The sequence below is a fragment of the Mytilus galloprovincialis genome, chromosome 5 (genome assembly GCF_965363235.1).
Source record: "Mytilus galloprovincialis chromosome 5, xbMytGall1.hap1.1, whole genome shotgun sequence".
Lineage (NCBI taxonomy): Eukaryota > Metazoa > Mollusca > Bivalvia > Mytilida > Mytilidae > Mytilus > Mytilus galloprovincialis.
In genome coordinates this window covers 29,277,978-29,300,043 of record NC_134842.1, presented here as the reverse complement: position 1 = coordinate 29,300,043, position 22,066 = coordinate 29,277,978, and the positions used below count along the sequence as shown (strand labels likewise).

Sequence of the window (22,066 nt, the reverse complement as noted above, 5' to 3'; positions counted from 1 at the left end):
ATTCGGAAGTTCCAAGTGTCCGCAAATTAATAGTTTTGTATCTAAAACAAAGTTTTCGGATAGCCAGTTACGATTATTAATATTAAAAATATTTTCTATATGATGTGTATTTGTGACAAACAAAGAAGTAATGGTAGACATCCTTAGTATTTGACCCACAATGACCAGAAGGATCATTTATAATATTAGCTCCAAATAGGTCGTTGTTAATGAATGAATCGGAATATCTCAATTGCGTCAAGGATAGAGCTCAAATACCGAGTATATAAAATGTAATTGACTAATCGACAAACCCAGATTTAATGTTTTATTAAAATTTTCCAAATTAAGTTTTATTGAAGTAACTTGACTAATCATTTAAAAGAAGGTGAAACCTTTTTTAACGATTTATATTATAACTTGACGCTGTACTGTGTCTCATAAATATTTCACAATTTTCGTAAAAGATTTGAACTAAATTTATATGGAAAGGCAAAGGGGTAAAAATTATTACTACGTAACTTGTTAATTTGTCAACTTGTATATTGATGTTTTGTAACTTGTCGATTCGTATATTATAAATGTGTGATTTTCAATTTGTATTTTGATGATTTGTAACTTGTCGATTCGTAAATTGACCATTTGTATATTGATGTTCTCAAACTAGTCGATTCGTTAAATGTAGATTTGTAAATCGTAAATTTATATACTGATGTTTTGTACATGTAACTTGTCGATTCCCTTAAAATGTCAATTTTTAGATTTACCAATAAAGATTTTTTTGAAATCACACAGATACAGGTTACAAATTGACAATTCACGTATTACGAATTTTCAAATTACAAAGACATGAAAGATACGTGTTACAAATTGACATATTACAAAAATACAAGTTACAAATTGACAAGTTACGAAGTAAGAATTTCGACCTCTTGGCTTTCCATAGATTTAAGTATCTACGAGTATTCTGATACAGTCGGAAACCAGGTTGAAATAGAACATAAGAATCGAAGCTCTTTGTTAGATAAGGCGATAAATGTTTACTGTATTGTTTACTATAGTGACAAAATTTTTAAAAGTTAATAGAAACAAACAAAATTGCAATTTTCTTCTCAATTCCGAGGTGTTTTATTTTAAAAACACCATTTGCATAAGTTTTCAATTTATCTAGTTCATAGTTAAACAGAACAATTAGATATCAAGTCGACGACATGGGTATCTTTCAAGTTGGATGACAAAAATGCATAACCTCCGATTTTTTTGAAAAAATTATCACGGACGGAAACCATATCAATCTATTACTTCAGTAATTTTCTTGTCTGCCCTTCCATTATGTGACTGAAGAAAAAAAATCCAAAAATGGGTAACAATTGTATCGAAAAGAGAAAATCGAGTGCACCGTTTTATGTTAGGGCGTGTTTGAGTTGAGTATTTTGTCTTGATATAGTAAAAAAGCAAGAATATTACATACATCGTCTCGCTTCAAATTCTATCATTTTTATACATTAAAGCTACAAGTTGACGTTATAACACAAAAAAATCACAGTACTAAAAGATGAAATATATAGGTCAAGTGAAATACCTATTTACTGAGTCACAAAAACAGAGAAGGTGTGTTCGAATAGCTATTTTTTACTTAAAGTACTTGACGACAGTCTTTCAAGTTGGATGATGAAAATGCATATCTTCGAAAAATTCCAATTTTTTGTGTGTGATAACTAGAGTTTATAGTCTTCATACACTAAACAAATCTAGTCTGCCCTTCCACGAAATATTTATTTAGAATTTTTTTAAATGTTTATGAATTTTCGAAAATTCCACCTGACAACCGATCAGACAATAGTTTTAAGTTGAATCAATGCAGACAAGATTATTAACTGATTCTCATTAGCTAGTTGATACATTTGTCTTTAAAAATACAACTGACATATAAGGATCGTAATGGTGCAATATGGATATATTTATCGGTTTCCAAGAGCAAAATTGGTATAGCGTCATCCCTACAATGGCTTCCGTTTCTACGATTGTGAAAATGAACTGGCGTAATGGGGAGATAATTTTGACGAAGTAGGATCCTGACTGGATATATGTGCTGTAAATCTATTTTTTCTGTGTCCGTTGTTTTTTCGTTATTTTTTTTTTAAACCATGCTTGTTATTGAGCCAATGTTAACCTAATTTACAAAACTGCCCCAGATACGGAAGACGGATAAATGATGACACAAATGTTTATCCACGCCACATTCTTACTATGCTTGTTCAATGTCATAAAAAAGTAGTTACCCTAATTGGTTAATGTTTGTTTTTCGTAAATAAAATTATAATACATTTTGCAGATAGTTTTCTCGTTCGAATGGGGTTTTTTTTTGTCAGTGTGGCTATATTTTATCTATTTACTCATTGTTGAAGGTCGTACAGCAATCTTTACAGGCTTTCTTTCTTTCTCGTCAATATAATTCTATTATATTGTCGTCTCATATGCCAACATTCCATATTGGTTTATCTATATATTCATATTGTATCGAACATGTATCAAATAAGTTCATTTTTTTGTTTTGTAATCAGGTAACGTTCACACTTGAGGACAATTACCTATTTGTCTTACTATGACGTTGCATAACCTCTATAATGAGTTGGAATCAGTGTAGTATAGATAACTTTTAGAAAAAAAATTAAGAGAAATCAATGAAAGAATCAATATTCTTCAACATCTACTAAATTGATGTTGTGTTAGAGTAAGAGGAGAGTCAATTTTCTAGTGCGTGATACCAAATAAGGTGATATAACTTATTATCATATCTTATAGGATCAACACGACGGTTGTCATATATGAAGCTGGATCTGATAACCCTCTGGGGCAGCATCCGTAACAACAACCGGGAGAGGTTCGTCTTTCTAAGTCTTTGGTTTTTGATGTCGTGTTCTGTAGAATTTTGATTGTTGTTTGTTTGTTCGTAAGTTGGGTTGTTTTTGCCAAGAATTTGTCTTTGACAAATATACCTTTGATATCTTTCATCTCAATTAATTTAGAGATTTTTCATTTATACAAGAATGCTTTAAGAAAAATGTTTTGATTTTTATTTTTTTCCATATTCTTTCGGCAGAAAAAAACAGCGGTAATTCGTCAGTAACAAATCGATTTCATTTCAGAAATGCTAAAATATCTTCTTCAATTTTATTATCAAAATTCGAGAAGTAAATGACCTTTCTTAACGTAAAAAACCCTCGAAAGAACTTCTTGACAAGGTCATCGCATTTTACGAAATCGTAATTGATGACAATAAGGTTTCGACTAAAGTCACATTTATAATAATTCCATGCATATCTCCATTCTCTCTTATTCCACTCTTGAGTTCCATTTGTAATATCACTAAGAAGTATTATAAAATTACGACTTTTGGACATGACGTCAATTGTCTCTTGTTCCCGAGGAGCTCCGAATGCACTGTCCCTGAAAAATATAAACACATCAAACCCTTTTCTCTCCAGATAAGGAACCCAGGAAGTTAACAACCATTTTCGAACTAGTGGATCATCCTCATTTGCTGAAATATATATGTCGTGTTTTACACAATTTGGCGCTACTGGCGTCTTAAAGAAGTTAAATATAGATCGTGTTAATATAAAACATTCAGACCGAAGCTTGAATACAATCGATGCAATTATGATCACTGCAGCAAATGCTGAGCATATTAACATATTTAACAACGAAGCATTGTTATTTGTCTCAGAACATCCAAGATCTACTTTTTCCATTTCAGTAATAGGACGTAGAAGTCCATTATGTTCGCATACAATCTGTGTGTTTCCAGTACAGTTTGGACTATCAGTCCCCGAGGGTATCATCAGCTCGGTAGTCAGTATTTCGGTACTGACATGATTTAACAAACTTTACTAAAATTGTCCGTTTATAAATTTATAAATTATTAAGAAACTAAAGTTTCAACTCCCTCAGGCAAAGTTGGCTTTAGATGAAATTGGCTATTTATTTTAGGTATTTTTTGACATACAGCTCTTCAACGGTTTCGGTACTTATACATCTTCGGATTTCAAATGTTTGGCTTTGAGCGTTCCTGATGAAGGTAAATCCAGAAAAGCGCTTCGGACGCAAGAAATTAATAACGTGTTGTTTTCAATATTTTACATCACTGGGTCGATACCTCTGCTGGTGGACTATCAGTCCCCGAGGGTATCATCAGCTCGGTAGTCAGTATTTCGGTACTGACATGATTTAACAAACTTTACTAAAATTGTCCGTTTATAAATTTATAAATTATTAAGAAACTAAAGTTTCAACTCCCTCAGGCAAAGTTGGCTTTAGATGAAATTGGCTATTTATTTTAGGTATTTTTTGACATACAGCTCTTCAACGGTTTCGGTACTTATACATCTTCGGATTTCAAATGTTTGGCTTTGAGCGTTCCTGATGAAGGTAAATCCAGAAAAGCGCTTCGGACGCAAGAAATTAATAACGTGTTGTTTTCAATATTTTACATCACTGGGTCGATACCTCTGCTGGTGGACTATCAGTCCCCGAGGGTATCATCAGCTCGGTAGTCAGTATTTCGGTACTGACATGATTTAACAAACTTTACTAAAATTGTCCGTTTATAAATTTATAAATTATTAAGAAACTAAAGTTTCAACTCCCTCAGGCAAAGTTGGCTTTAGATGAAATTGGCTATTTATTTTAGGTATTTTTTGACATACAGCTCTTCAACGGTTTCGGTACTTATACATCTTCGGATTTCAAATGTTTGGCTTTGAGCGTTCCTGATGAAGGTAAATCCAGAAAAGCGCTTCGGACGCAAGAAATTAATAACGTGTTGTTTTCAATATTTTACATCACTGGGTCGATACCTCTGCTGGTGGACTATCAGTCCCCGAGGGTATCATCAGCTCGGTAGTCAGTATTTCGGTACTGACATGATTTAACAAACTTTACTAAAATTGTCCGTTTATAAATTTATAAATTATTAAGAAACTAAAGTTTCAACTCCCTCAGGCAAAGTTGGCTTTAGATGAAATTGGCTATTTATTTTAGGTATTTTTTGACATACAGCTCTTCAACGGTTTCGGTACTTATACATCTTCGGATTTCAAATGTTTGGCTTTGAGCGTTCCTGATGAAGGTAAATCCAGAAAAGCGCTTCGGACGCAAGAAATTAATAACGTGTTGTTTTCAATATTTTACATCACTGGGTCGATACCTCTGCTGGTGGACTATCAGTCCCCGAGGGTATCATCAGCTCGGTAGTCAGTATTTCGGTACTGACATGATTTAACAAACTTTACTAAAATTGTCCGTTTATAAATTTATAAATTATTAAGAAACTAAAGTTTCAACTCCCTCAGGCAAAGTTGGCTTTAGATGAAATTGGCTATTTATTTTAGGTATTTTTTGACATACAGCTCTTCAACGGTTTCGGTACTTATACATCTTCGGATTTCAAATGTTTGGCTTTGAGCGTTCCTGATGAAGGTAAATCCAGAAAAGCGCTTCGGACGCAAGAAATTAATAACGTGTTGTTTTCAATATTTTACATCACTGGGTCGATACCTCTGCTGGTGGACTATCAGTCCCCGAGGGTATCATCAGCTCGGTAGTCAGTATTTCGGTACTGACATGATTTAACAAACTTTACTAAAATTGTCCGTTTATAAATTTATAAATTATTAAGAAACTAAAGTTTCAACTCCCTCAGGCAAAGTTGGCTTTAGATGAAATTGGCTATTTATTTTAGGTATTTTTTGACATACAGCTCTTCAACGGTTTCGGTACTTATACATCTTCGGATTTCAAATGTTTGGCTTTGAGCGTTCCTGATGAAGGTAAATCCAGAAAAGCGCTTCGGACGCAAGAAATTAATAACGTGTTGTTTTCAATATTTTACATCACTGGGTCGATACCTCTGCTGGTGGACTATCAGTCCCCGAGGGTATCATCAGCTCGGTAGTCAGTATTTCGGTACTGACATGATTTAACAAACTTTACTAAAATTGTCCGTTTATAAATTTATAAATTATTAAGAAACTAAAGTTTCAACTCCCTCAGGCAAAGTTGGCTTTAGATGAAATTGGCTATTTATTTTAGGTATTTTTTGACATACAGCTCTTCAACGGTTTCGGTACTTATACATCTTCGGATTTCAAATGTTTGGCTTTGAGCGTTCCTGATGAAGGTAAATCCAGAAAAGCGCTTCGGACGCAAGAAATTAATAACGTGTTGTTTTCAATATTTTACATCACTGGGTCGATACCTCTGCTGGTGGACTATCAGTCCCCGAGGGTATCATCAGCTCGGTAGTCAGTATTTCGGTACTGACATGATTTAACAAACTTTACTAAAATTGTCCGTTTATAAATTTATAAATTATTAAGAAACTAAAGTTTCAACTCCCTCAGGCAAAGTTGGCTTTAGATGAAATTGGCTATTTATTTTAGGTATTTTTCGACATACAGCTCTTCAACGGTTTCGGTACTTATACATCTTCGGATTTCAAATGTTTGGCTTTGAGCGTTCCTGATGAAGGTAAATCCAGAAAAGCGCTTCGGACGCAAGAAATTAATAACGTGTTGTTTTCAATATTTTACATCACTGGGTCGATACCTCTGCTGGTGGACTATCAGTCCCCGAGGGTATCATCAGCTCGGTAGTCAGTATTTCGGTACTGACATGATTTAACAAACTTTACTAAAATTGTCCGTTTATAAATTTATAAATTATTAAGAAACTAAAGTTTCAACTCCCTCAGGCAAAGTTGGCTTTAGATGAAATTGGCTATTTATTTTAGGTATTTTTTGACATACAGCTCTTCAACGGTTTCGGTACTTATACATCTTCGGATTTCAAATGTTTGGCTTTGAGCGTTCCTGATGAAGGTAAATCCAGAAAAGCGCTTCGGACGCAAGAAATTAATAACGTGTTGTTTTCAATATTTTACATCACTGGGTCGATACCTCTGCTGGTGGACTATCAGTCCCCGAGGGTATCATCAGCTCGGTAGTCAGTATTTCGGTACTGACATGATTTAACAAACTTTACTAAAATTGTCCGTTTATAAATTTATAAATTATTAAGAAACTAAAGTTTCAACTTCCTCAGGCAAAGTTGGCTTTAGATGAAATTGGCTATTTATTTTAGGTATTTTTTGACATACAGCTCTTCAACGGTTTCGGTACTTATACATCTTCGGATTTCAAATGTTTGGCTTTGAGCGTTCCTGATGAAGGTAAATCCAGAAAAGCGCTTCGGACGCAAGAAATTAATAACGTGTTGTTTTCAATATTTTGGTAATGTAACGGTAACCATATCTTTAGCCAAAGATCCTCGCATTTACATTTCATAACAATTTTTCCTAAAGCAATCTGGCATGGCTTCAGAATCTGCAACGACCTTGGAATCCTTTTTATAGCATTGCTTGTTATGTTGACCAGTTGTATTTTTCTAAAACGATCTAGGACTAGATCTGAAATGGCTATTATTTGGTTATTTGAAAGATCGAGTTTCTTTATTCTTTCAACCATTTCCAACCCAAACTGTGATATGCTTTCTAAATTTCGTATGCTATTATTTGTGAAATCTATTTGAAGATTATCATACAAAGGCAAAGCTGACGGGATTCGTGTAAGTCCAGACCCAGGACAATCAACCACTGTTCTGTTGCCTATAGCAGGCTGATAAAAACAATGGCATTGTGGTGGACAACGGTCAGCTAATGACAAGTTACAAATTAATTGATCAAGTTCAGAACTTTTTATGATTTCGAGCAATGTTTTCCTCCTCAGGTGTCTAGGAGATTCACAAGTCAAGAAGAAGTTTATTGTATGAACCATTTTCACAACCATTTCAGATGCTTTCGCGAATGGGTAAATTTTACAATCGCAATTCCACTGATTGTGCCATGCATATATTCGCCATCCATATAATTTTCCTATATGTTTAACGTTCAAACCATTTTCGCTAAAAACTGAAAAGTCTGTTAAATTATTATATGATCCATCCAGCGTTCCGAAAAAAGAAAACTCCAATTTTCCTTGACTTCTCCAATTTAATTCGTTTGTAATAGAGCTTATGGAGTTATGTGAAAATTTTGCCTTACAGAAAATGATCTGTGTCCATATTATGTTTGTAATATCAAGCGTAGTAAGATAGTTGTATGAAACATCAAACTCAAGCAAACTTCCATTCACGTTAATTAAAAATCCAGGTTCGATAAATTTCAGTCTGTTATGAGACAAGTCAATTACACGAAGTAATCTCATATGGATAAATGTTTCATTACTCAAGTATTCCACTAGGTTATGTTGCAGTTTTAATGTATCTAAGAATGTTATGCATGATACAAGATTGACGTCCTTAATTTTATTATAGGACAAATCCAAATGTGCTATTTCTGGAAATTCACAAATGTTACTCGGAAAACTCTGCAAATTATTATGACGGCTTTTTAAGTAATAGTGTGAATGCTGCAACGTCGGCCTAACAATCGCTTTACTTTTGTAACCTGACATTTTTTTAATAGATAATATGCCAATGTTATCTAACACCTGATAGGTAGAGCAAATGCAAGATGCTACGGACCAAGATAATGAGCTACACATTAAATCCTTTCGTTGGAATTGTGCTTGTAACACTTTCTGTAAAAGATCTGCAGAAGGGTATAAGTCTAATTCAGGATATACTAATGGAATTAAATATGGAGGCAAGTTATCTAATTTCGGATATTGATCCGAATGCACAAAAAGGATTCCAAAAATGAATTCCCAAAACATATCTATCCGAATCCTCATATACAACACGACACAGACTAAATGATTTTTACGGCAGTTATGATATATGATTCCTCTATATATCGTTACCACTATTTCTTGAACACTTATGAGAGGACGACGACAAGATTAAGTGATTAACATCTTTACACCAATATTCATATAGGTCTCTAAAGTATTTTCTTAAGTGCTAATAAGAAGGTTTTTCCCCAAATGATAGATTTATTTAAGATGAAAGTTACCAAATATCTCTTTGATCCTTGCATCTTCCGCGTCTACATTTATGGAAGGAGAAGTTACGTATATGATGAATACTATGTCCATCAACATCAATTATGAAGAAAAGAAAATCTACAATATGTTCGCATGCAGAAGTCTTGTCGTGTTATAGATAAGATCCATCACAATATATAAGGACTGAGACATTTATTATCCATTCGTATGATGGCTTTTAGCTTTTGATTTGCCATTTCCTGGAGACTTTCGACTTAACAATTTTCCTCGGAGTTTGTTATTTTTTTTTTTTTTTTATTTTCACATACTTAGAAATGATTTTAGTGTCCAATGTTTTAAATGGTTAGTCTTTCTGTAGGTTTATCACATGTAGTCTACGTGGGGTTTTTTTCTTGGGATATAAATATATTTTTTTTTTTTACTCAAATTAATTTAGTCTGTAAAGAGAGGCTAAATTTATTATTTATAACTTGCTTGAGGTGACTTTCATTACCTGCAAGTACTACTGTTCGTTAGATTTTCTTAGTGCAAGGTGCCGAGATTATGCGTCAATATATGATGTGTCGTTATAAGCTTTCTTTAACCTGTTTTTGTTTAACGTGTACCGTTAGATTTATGACTTTAAATAATTCCATATTATTTCATGACCGGACTTTTTGTAGTTTACTACAAGGGGTTTTAAAGTGATCTGTAATTTTTCGTCTCTTTATTACTGCATTTATTATTTGCAAAGTCTTTAATACTCAGAATTTGAGAATGTAAGTGGTCTTCTTCGTACTTTATTTGACTTTTTAACTTTTCTTATTTCAGCTTCACTGATACGCTTTTTGTAAACAAAAAAAAGCGTTCACAATTTTAAATCTAGAATCTACGATAAGGTATTTTACTCAAGATTCAATTTATATCATGTTCACATGTGCAGCTGACAAACAAATTTAACAGACGCAATCATGTAAATGAAAATTACCAGCATCAATAAACTATTCAAAAACAATAATTAGATAAGTGATCGACAATCAAAAAAGATAACCATCATGTATACATTTCAGCATAGAAGTTGGTGTTGGTATTTAGGAATTAAGAATCTTTACTGTTTTCACCAAACAGACGTGGCATCATACAGCTATTTCTATGATATTTCAAGGTGTTTATTACTGGTAGCAGAGATTAACAAAAATTCGATTGACCACATAGCAATTAACGGTAAATGGAGGAGACCTTTACAAGATGTGAGAGTAAGGCGATGAGCTGATGTAGGAAGTGACCATCATTTAGTCACAGCAAACATCCAACTCAAACAGAGATTTGACACAGGAAAACTCAGACACATCAAAACCAACCATCACTTCAAATTACAACTGAAGAACCGCTTTTTAGTCTTAGAACAAAATAAATGTTACAACATGGAAGAAAGTGAAACAGTAGGTGAACGACCTGTTTAAAAAGACCAGTGCAAAAATCTTAGGTTTCAAACGCCAAAAACACAAATAAAGAATCAAACCAGAGACATGGAATCTGATTGACAACAGGAAAGAAATAAAGAAAAAGATATTCCATACACCATATACACACTCTCCTAGACTGAAAGGTAGATTTATGGGTCAATACTAGTACTAGAGCAAAGAACTGGCGACCTCTTACAAATTGTAAAGAAACTTTGTGACCACAAAAGAAACACAAACGTGTTTAACCCCGCCACATTCTCAATGTATATGCCTGTCCCAAGTCAGGATATGTAATTCAGTGGTTGTTGTTTGTTAATGTGTTACATATTTGTTTTGTACATAAATTAGGCCGTTAGTTTTCTCGTTTGATTTGTTTTAAATTGTCATTTCGGCGCCTTTTTAGAGCTGACTATGCGGTATGGGCTTAGCTCATTGTTGAAAGCTGTACGGTCACCTATAGTTGTAAATTTCTGTGTCATTTTGGTCTCTTTGGCAATCATATCAAATCTTAATTTCTATAATACAATAACTCCTGAAAGAGAAAAAGAGAGTAAATGGAATGAACATTTCAAGGAAGCATTTTAAAAAAAAGCAATCAGAAACAACAACAAACATACCCATCGCTGAACATGACCTTGAAGTAAACATAGAAATTCCATCAAAATCAAAGATTTCTAGAACAGAAAAGCGCCTTAAAAACAATACCCCCTCCCGGAAACCATAAGTTATCAGCAGAACTATTTAAATCAGATCCAGCCTTCACAGCGCACATTCTATACACACACCATTTTAAAAGATTTGGCAGAAGGTCAGGAGGTAACATCACACAACTGCCTAAAAAAGGCGATCTCACAATCTGTAATAACTGGAGAGGAATCACCTTATATTACTAGATAGTCAAAAACTGTAATTGACAACAAACTCAGAAAGGAAGGACAAGAATTGTTACCACGACATTTGTGCTACGAAACACTGTCGAGCAGTACATATAATGGCAGAGACAACTGATAATCAACTTTAAAGACTTTGACAGCATACACAGAGAACGCTTCCTGAAGATCTTACAAAACGTAGTATACAACATCAAAATGTGTTATACATAATTCAGATTAGCTTTGATGTATTATGTGACGATACTAAGACACCTCAATAATTGAATGAGGTTGCTTACGTTACGTTCGGTTCAAAGTGACTAATTGATTGACAAGTCGATACAAATATTTTATGTTTATTTCATCTAAGACAAAAGTGAACAAAGAATCAAATAATTAATGGAAATTCTGCAAAATTGTTACTCCAGGGTCAATGATAAAAACTCTGTAATTGGGTAAAAAGGACTTAAATAATGCAACAAGTGCTCTACAGATTCCTGAAAAGAAGTTCTTTAAAGAATGTTTTACCAATAGCGAGAGGGATAGAAATCGTTTCCCTGTCCGAACATGGTAGGGTAGTTCTATATCATAAACAGTTTGAACACTCCACTACAGTATCGGATTCTGTCATGAACATAGAACAGGAAACGTCAAGATAACCAAACATTTAATAACCTGTAAACTCTTGAGGTCTGGAGAAAAGATAAAACGAAATCATTCATGCATGGAACTTTTACAAGACGAGACCTTTTCATTCGAACGTATAATTTGAATGCGTATAATGAGGGAAGGATTCCCAAACACTCCTAGTTTTGGCTTAATTTTTTTCGAAATAGTTCCCTATTTTGACGATTGATTTCAACGCAATTGTTACTTAGGCAGATAATCGAAAAATTCATATCAATTTTAGCAAGGAAAAGACAACAGCATTTATTATTTCTAATTGAATGTTTAATTGTCATCTCATTTTATAGATAAAGGATAATAACACTGGACTTCTTTTGAAGTTTAACATTTATAAGTATCAATAAAGAGGCATTTGAAAAGTATATTCGTTGTTTAATGATAACTATTAAAAACTTGATCTGCATTCATACGCTATGTGCACTTCCTCAAAATAATACCGAGGAAACTTCAAAATGGAAAGTCCTTTATCAAATGGCAAAATTAAAAGCTCAATTACATCAAACGAATGGATAACAACTATCGTATTCTGGACTTCTTACAGGTATTTTTTTATGTAGAAATTGTTGGGACAAATTTGGTTTTATAGTTAGCTAAACATCTCACTTGAATTACAGTCGCAAAGAAATGCATTATGTTTTTACAACGATGTGGGAACAAAACAAACATACATAATAGGTAAATATGTCAAAAGAGGAGTACAACAGTCCACGTTGTTTTAATCACTGTAAAAACAAACAAATATGTAACAATGACACAAAATGGGCATATAGGTTGCATTTCTGTAAATATTGACAATGCAATTTCCCATAGGAACTCCTTTTACGGCTAAAACTGCACCACTTTTACTATGAAGTTTTGAACAAAATCTTATCCTAGAATTGAAAGTTCATATGCACCACAAATGTTTTCAAAGGTCAAAATATAGGGCTGTGTTTATATGCCCTGAACTTCTCAGAGTTTAAACTAACACTAATTTTCTTAATTAACCTACCTCGAATGAAAGGTTACCACAGGTTTAAATGTAAACAACATGCACGTGTAAATTTACTGGTAACATTCCCAAGTTATGTCTCTGTGAGATGGAACACAGAGAGCATTACTGGTAATCAGTATGTAAACAAAATTAATTTTCTATGAATATTTAAGATCTCCCCAAAAGAGGCGTGTTTTATGAAACAGCTGTATTTACAAAGTGCAACCTATAAACAAAGAATAGTAAGCAAAATTGACAGACAAAAATACAAAAAAAAAATACCATACCAAAATAACAAAATGACGGGATGTACAAGTACCAAGGCACGTCAAATAGATATCACAAAAAATACATAAAACATAAAAAAGGTTGGTATTTGTTTTACAATTTAAATAGCTATAAAGTTGATTATTTATATTTATGGCTATTTATGTATGAAAACAATATTAGGTCAATGTCAGAAAATATCATCTTTTTTGTACTCGGCACAAAAATGGGGAAGGGCTCGGTAGAACCTCGACCTTCCCCAGTTTCTCAGCCTCATAAAACGGATATATTCAACAGTAACACATTGGAAGTAACAAATGATAGATTAAGCATACACGACCACTATTTGGTTCAATTTTTAATAATTGTTGACCATGTTTCGAATTGACCGTTTACGTGTTTCAATTTCGCCATAAGACTATACAGGATTAGGGATAGTTTTTCCTTGGTTTTCCCTCTCCCCGTCTCCCCCTATCAAAATTACCTTATGTTATGGATTGATGGCTATTTAACAGCCGAGAAACATCCAAATAAAATGAATATTCAGAATGAGAATATATAAGTGCGATAAAAATATAAACCCCATAAACAGTTCACAGAAGACTATGTAACCCTACCCGGACATATAAGTCTCCTAGTCAACCAGACTTTGTTCTCACTTCTTTCAAGTTTTTTGCTGAATCTACGATTTTCCGCACTCAATGCAAACACGCTATCACTAGAATACCAAAGCTGTATCGTCATATTGTTTCAAACTTTCATAATATTTTGGTGTACGCTTTTGAAAATATTACCCAGAGTGCATTCTATTCAGATAAGAAGAATAAAATAACACTTTCGTATTTTCTGTCGAACTCATTGTAGACTCAAAGCTTTCCTGGTTTCCTATTCGTATTAGTAGAAATACTAAAATTTACTTATGTATTCCACCTCTGCATTAGAAATATCAATTTATGAAAGTTAATTTGCCAATAATGATACACTTTGGTGACACTCACATTTTCAAAGTTGCCATATTTCTATGCTAGTACCCCTGTCGGTTATGACAAGTATCTGGTTAGTTATTTTGTCACATGTAATGCTTAACGGATTCTGTAAATTTCCTATTATTACATTGATCTTTGTCGAGTTCAAATTTAGTCTCATGATTGCATCATTAGTTTTGTCGATGTAGTATAATTGATCATCTTTGTCAATAGCAATACCCCCAATATCACAAGTTTCATTCGCCTTCTCTGCTAAAACAACTTCCTTTTGATAACTGTTTGAATTTAACTTACAAATGTGCTTATCGTCAGACACATAAACATCGCCTTTACGATTAACACACATGCTATTTGCTTCAAAGCCTATCTCTGTTTTTTTCATAGTCGATCCATTGAGCTTTGCAAGAACAAGCTTGTTATCATGAACTGTATATATAACACCATCTTGATATACAACACGATATGAAAACGACTTTAGAATATGTTGTTTCTTTTTTGTTGCTATGTTGATAAGACTAAGTCCATTTTTACCCATTGCCACTAGGAATGTTTTGTCATCTACAGTAGCTACATCTTCAGGAAAATCTCGTAAATCAATGCGCTCTTTAGTTTTGTTATTGATATTGTAAGTCCAAACTTCACGTTCATTACCTATCATAATAACAACTTTCTGTGGAGTCAGACAGGTCCTAAATATTCTATTATCCTCCCCTAAATCAAGTTCGGTAAAATCGTAAGCATGATGACGAGATGCATCTTTTTGTAATCGGATTGAATATTGTAACCCTGCATACCTTCTTGCAATTGCAAAGTCTTTTATATTTCGTTCCTTTACCTCAAGCTTAACTTCTCCTAATGTCTTAAATACTCTTTTAAGATCATCAACTGTTTTTTCTCCGGAAAACGACAAATCCAACTTCATAAGTCCTTCTTGAAACGTTTCATAAAAAGATACTTCGTCATCTTGAATGCGCTCGATGTTCTTTGTTGCAATGAAAGTGCAACATTCGGAAGCATGATCTATGAGTAAATGAAGAGTGTCCTCTAGTGATGATAGCATGTTTGATCTCTCCTGCATAGTGTCTATGTGTTTAGTCATTTGAGCTCTACATTGCTCGTAAGAACGATCTAGCTGACACTCCATTTTAATTTCTAGTTCATTCAAATATTCATTTATATCCCTACGGAAATTTCTTACTGTTTTTTTAATTTCTTGTTTTTTAGAATTTAAATCGGATAAATTTAGTTCCTGCTCCTTTATCAATCGTAGATAATTTTCTTTCAAATCAGCGAGTTTTCTTTCCAAATCAGTAGTTAGTACTGATGCACTATCCTGACATCCTTTTGCAGCGTTCTCAATGCTCTGGACCTCCATGCAATTGATATGTTTTTCTCTTGTGCACAATCGACAATAAATTTCGTCGTGGGATTTGCAGTGTAAGAAGTATTTTTTGGAGCATTTATCGATACACGTGCATGGTCCTGTTAAAACAGATGTATCTACTTTTTCTGTTTCTGATATTGGAATGATGATATGAAATTTATCTAAATGTGTTTCCTTACATTCTGTACACATTGGTTTTAAACAATCAAAGCACCTCAATGTTGCTATATTTTTGTTTTCTGCACCACGGCAAGACCCGCACAATTGGTTAGGTGATTCTGACATAGACATGATAAAATCTTTGTCGGCGATAATGTGCTGCCCTTGACAGTTTTGAAACCTGTTGAAATAAGGAAAAGAATGAATGTATTCAATAAAGTATCTAGTAAATCAACCATACAGATAAAACATTACGAAAAGCTAAGTAGTTATCTCAATCATTGATTTCACTACTAAGGGTGGATTGCTGAATCCATTAATAATATAAAAGAATTAATCAATTTATGCTTTAAATGCTCAAATTACGGGGCGCCGAATGCGACTTAACTTTTTGTAATCAAAATCAATTTTGTGTACACAAAATTCAATTTTGTTGAATATAATAAAGTAACCATCAGCGGGAGTAAACTTCCCAAATTTTACACTGTTATTTACTGGTTACCTGCTTTGGTAACTATGTAACGTTAACTTTTCAAAAATTTATAAGACCATCAAATAAAAAAGGAATGATCAATGCTTTCAGACACCCAACATACAAGTTTATGACTCAGAAAAATTTAAGTGCATTAATTTTCTGCAACTGTCAAATTCAAGGGAATATTTTTTTTTAGACCTACTTTCGTATACAACCGGATGTGACGTACAATGATTTGGTGGTATTACACCTAAAGGGGGAAGATTGACATCATGCTACATTTATTTTATTTGACGATTAATTTCATCTCCACTGATTCGTTGCTCTGTTTTCCTTGTCGTATAGGAACGAAATATGTAGCATTTAACTATAATATATATTCATTACTGTATCAACAACATACCAATCAAATTGAGATAGAACATCGAGTACATGTTTTCATATCAACAAATTAAGGACTTTAACATCACACCTTTTTTATCTATCCATTATAATTTGATTGTGCACTAGTTTAATCTGTCATACTGTTTAACTCGGGTTATCTATGTTACGATGTTCTGAATTTTCGGATTCCATATTTTGTTGTCGTCACTTTTTTTACATACGCTCGAGATCTTTTACCAGAGTATGTTGTTGCCACATTTTTGCATTTAAATTGCATAATTTAGGTCAGGGTTTTGATTAATCAATCATTTTCATCTACTTTTACATATATATAAACTAATTCTTGATAACAGCATTCAAATTATGGTCGCCAGATGTCCGCCTTACCAAAAAAAGACTCATTAGTGACGGTCGGACCAAAAATGTTAAAATTGCCAGATTATGCACGATATATGCCACTGTTATAAATATTTCAAATTTGACACACTTTTTTGCTTTGTAAACAACAGCATGATAAAATCATTTATCTATTCTTGTCACAGTATCAGAAATTGATATGAAAAGTGTTACAATTTATCTTCCATGTGAAAACGTCCTCAAGTATCGAAATATATGTGTAAACATATGTCGAAAAAGTTGTGTATAAAGATGAAATTAATATTACAGAACCGTTAATCTTAGTATATTAAAGTATGGAAAATGTTTAATTAATTTCTGTGTCATTGGGTCTATTGTTGAGAGTTGTCTCATTGGCAATCGTACCACATCTTCCTATTTTATATAAATAAAATAAGAAGAGAATGTATTCCACAACACTGTATAAATGATTTTTGCACATTAATGTCATCCGAATTACAAAACTCCTCAGCAAGAGGTTATTCCGTTACTTGTACGCTTCAAAATAACAAATCATTACTGGCAACTCCTTGATTTTATATTGTCAAAATACATATTTATGTGAAGAACATTTTAATGTAATATACATATCAATTATAAAAAAGGAGATGTGGTATGATTGTGAATGAGACAACTCTCCACAAGAAATTAAATGACACAGACATTAACAACTATAGATAACCGTATGGCCTATAAAAGTCAGCTATGAAAGGCCCCGAAATGACAACTGTAAAGCAATTCAAAAGAGAAAACTAACCCTGATTGTACTCACACTAATGTTCTCAAAGTGCTGGTTTATAAGGTAACAGTCTGCCAGTACACATGTCACCAAACCTTGACACATTGTTCTTATTGCCAGCCGAGTCTTTTCACCTTATTTGTATTTTTCTTAAACTTCTGAAGTCAATTGCTTTAATATAGTCATTGGATGATGTAAACTTCCATCTTACACAATACAACATTACACCATTTACCATACACAGTTACACCATTACACCATACACACTGTGCAATTACAGCATAAACGTTACACCTTTGCACCACACACCTTTAATTTCAAACTAAGCGTGCGACTACAAATTTTTTTATTTATTTTAAAAAACGAATTTTTATCACAATATTGTAAATTAATGTATCAGATTAAAGATATGTTCTTATCAATATTTTGCATAGTTTTAAATGTAATTCGCAATTCATTCATACGATTCCCAATCGCAAGTTACACCTAACAACATTCCCCTTACACCGTATACCATAGCGTCATACACTTTCCACCATTGCACAATATGCCATACACCATTACACCATAAACGTTTTTGGGGAAGATCACACCATCCAACGGCTGTATGTCCTTAAAATATGTTACACAGTTTCAGTTCCAGGGTCACGTTAACCAAGTATACCTCACGCAATTTTTTGTCATTATAGCGGTACTTAAAACAACTGTCATACAAGTTATAAGTTTAGCTAGCTATAATACCAGGTTTAATCCTCAATAATACAATTTTACGATGGCCGAAGTAAGCCGACAAAAATACTATTTAAACTTTATATAGTACTGTACAGAAAGTTTGTACATAGTACTTTCTTGTTGTTTTACTTCCTGGTTAAAAGATAGTACTCTGTACAGAAAGTTGGTACATAGTACTATCTTGTCGTTTTACTTCCTGGTTAAAAGATAGTACTCTGTACAGAAAGTTTGTACATAGTACTATCTCGTGTTTTACTTCCGGGTAAAAAGATAGTACTCTGTACAGACAAGTTTGTACAGTAGACTATCTTTTTATGGACTCAGGAAGTACATAACCACCATTTTTACATTAGTTGAACTTCCTTTTAAAAATGTCTTGAACTGTACAGAATGTTTGTGTTCCTAGTTATCATTGTGTTTTTTATGAATGAAACCAAAAGCATTTGATTTATTATTAAAAACAAAAAGAAATGATATGTGTAATTGGACAAAATATGTATAAATTGAAAAAAGTCAATGTTTTTTCTCCGAAAAGTGACAAATAACATTTATACATATGCTATTTGTTTCTGGATAAGCTGCATAAAACAGAAAAACCTCTGATAAAAAGTGTTATACATTTTGTAAACACCACAATTAAAAAGGTCACCAGCGTACGCAATCGGTCAAGTTAGTTTACAGACACAAAACAGGAATTGAAATGACAAGTTTATGGATCTGCCCCCAAAGTAGTTAAAAATGTTATCATAGATTCCGTGTTCTATATAGAAGCGCCGAGCCAATGTTGATAACATTATGCATCCAGAATTTAAAGCAGCTAGACGAACATGTAAGTACTATGTTTTATTTAAATGTCATCCTGATTTTTTTACGATTAAACTAATGGTATGAAAAATAACTAATTGGGAATAAGATCTCACTCGTTCAATTTAAAGATTTGTTATATAAATGGTTAAAAAAGGGATATTTGGTATCGATTCGTGACTCAAAATGAACGGTGAACAAAAATTCCAAAAGCAATACAATGTATTCTGTTCTTCAAAACAAATTATAACTTTATTCGCTTCTTCCATAGACTGATAATGAAATACCATATGCAGTGTTTTATTCTTATTATTTTAGCTTTTGAAGGAGAAACAAACACTCGGGTATCTGTTTCACCAGAATTCGGCGAGGCTAACAGTTGGGAAATTAATACACATTTTGAAACCAGAATTTGCTGAAGCAGGGACAAACAAAAGAACAGCCGAAGAACGACTGTACAGTTCATTTGTTAAATACATTAGAAAATTAGCAGGTATGTTTCTATACATTATAAATTATAAGTCCCACTAGGCCACGATCGCACTACGATCTGTGAAAAAAATGTTGCAAATTTTGACAATCGTAGTGCGATCGTGACGATCGTAGTGCGATCGTGACGATCGTAGTGCGATCGTGTCGATCGCAGTAAGGTCGTAATTTTTATTTACCGTTAATACGGTCGTGGTGAGGTGTTCAAGATCGTGATGAGCGTGGCCAACTTTGATCATGTTCAAAACAATCGTGGCGAAATCATGTCGTAGTAGAAGCGTAGTGAGAGTGCAGTAAGGTCGTGGTAAGATCGCAAAGGTCGCTGTACCATCGTAGCGAGACTGCGTAGCGTAAGCGTGATTCTATTCGGAGACACTGTGCTGCGATCTCACAACGACCATCACGTTCTCACTGCGACCCATCTACGCGTCCACTACGACTATACCACGTTTAAACCACGCTGTTTAAGATCATAATACGATTCTAGCACGCCCATGCCGTCCTCTTCACGCTCTTCTTACGACCTGACTACGTTCATACTAAGACCATCATGCTCATTGTCATTTTCACATGAACTATGTAAAAGCTTTTGTTTGTCCGTATGTATTTTGGACCTCCTGTCCCTTTTCTCCAACGACTCAATCATGCTTGACACATCTGTGTCATCCCTGCTATCGTTCACTAAAACTTCGTCATTTGAGCTTGATGGACCAGCAATAGGTTGTGATTTAGGTTGCATTGTTCGGTCCGACATCTCTGCTAGATGAGGATTTGTTACTATCAGAGCACCCTTTGCCTCTACATCTACTCATACCACCACGCCCACGTTTCTGGTAGATTGTGGGGCATGACTGTGTTGTTTCCGAGAAATCTACGTTTTACTCAGAAATTTAAGAAATAGGACAGTATTTATATGGAACACGATGTTGACGTTATTGGTGAGAACGTAGTAAGATCGTGGTATGAAAGTAGTATAATCGTGGTAAGAACGTGCTATAATCGCAGTAGAAACGTGGTTAGCTCGTGTTGCAATCGTATAACTCGTGGTATGGTCGTAGTAAGAACTTGTTGAGCGTAGTAAGACCATGATTATCGTAGAAAAAGCGTTGTGAGAACGTGGTATAATCGTAGCGGAATCGTTGTAGAAGCGCAATGAGGACGTAGTAGCATCGTGAAAGTAACGAGAATTTATATTTCCATGCCACTCATACCGCGACCTCACCACGATCTGAATGTAGTTTAGATCAGTTTAGATCGCGGTGAGCGTGGTGCGATCGTGGTCTAATAGGACTGGGGCTTTAAGCTTTAATGTGAAAGTACTGGTTAATGTATGTCATTATTTAATTTACACATGCACTGTACATAATAGTGTTCTACTTCAAGTATAATAATTATTGTCTCTATAACTAGATCGTTAGATTATGGTCGTTCTTTCATTATTTCTTTCCTTCATTCATTCACAAAATTTACATTACAAGGTCGATTAGAGTAACGAAATTTTTTTGAAGAAAATTGTTTTTTCTTCTTTTGATTTTCTTTAAAAATGAATAGGCGAATAACTCATTTATTATTTATTTTATCTGGTTATTTGTTTTTGGCAGCAGGACAACGTGGTCAAGTTACCTAGAAAAGATTCTTCAGTTTTCTACTGGATCTCCAGAGGAACCGGTCTTAGGATTTTCTATTGCACCTAGGGTTAATTTTGCAGCAATCAATGGAGATTTTCCTACCGCCTCCACATGTATAAACCAGCTTACACTACCAGTAACACTTAAGAATGAAGATGAACTTTTTGAGAAGTTTGATATGGCATTTATGAACAATTATTTTGGACTAAGATAGATATCGCTTTTGGTAAATGTAGAAATGTTCTTTAAGCTGAACGCACACCTATGCGTAATTGATTCACGTTTATAAGTACAAAATGTATCAATCTATGAAGAACCAAAAAAGGGTAATGAATAAAACAAAATTACTTTTATTTTATTTCTTGTAATTATAGTTACTATGAATAATCAAACACAAAATGTATATATATATATATATATAGATAGATACAGACATAACAAAATCAAAACCGTATCTGATCCTGTGTCACTGCATATAATTGTTCAATAAAGGGCTGCGCTTTAGCGCATGATACGCCCGTTGCTCTTTTAACCTTTTTACATAAATTCGGGATATAAACCGCAGGATTCTTGTCCAGCAATTGAAAATTACATATTCTCAACAAAAATAGAACTTAGAAGAATGAAAATAAACAAACACACCAGAAATATATCCGCCGAGG

General features: G+C 33.6%; 1 long non-coding RNA gene across 1 annotated transcript; it reads left to right on the top strand.

Annotated features, from left to right (window-relative positions):
* Positions 1-19,601: 19,601 nt before the first annotated feature.
* On the top strand, positions 19,602-21,757 carry LOC143074430 (uncharacterized). The gene is made up of 2 exons (XR_012977855.1): positions 19,602-19,780; positions 21,378-21,757. It is a non-coding gene; the product is annotated as an uncharacterized LOC143074430 (long non-coding RNA).
* Positions 21,758-22,066: the final 309 nt, after the last annotated feature.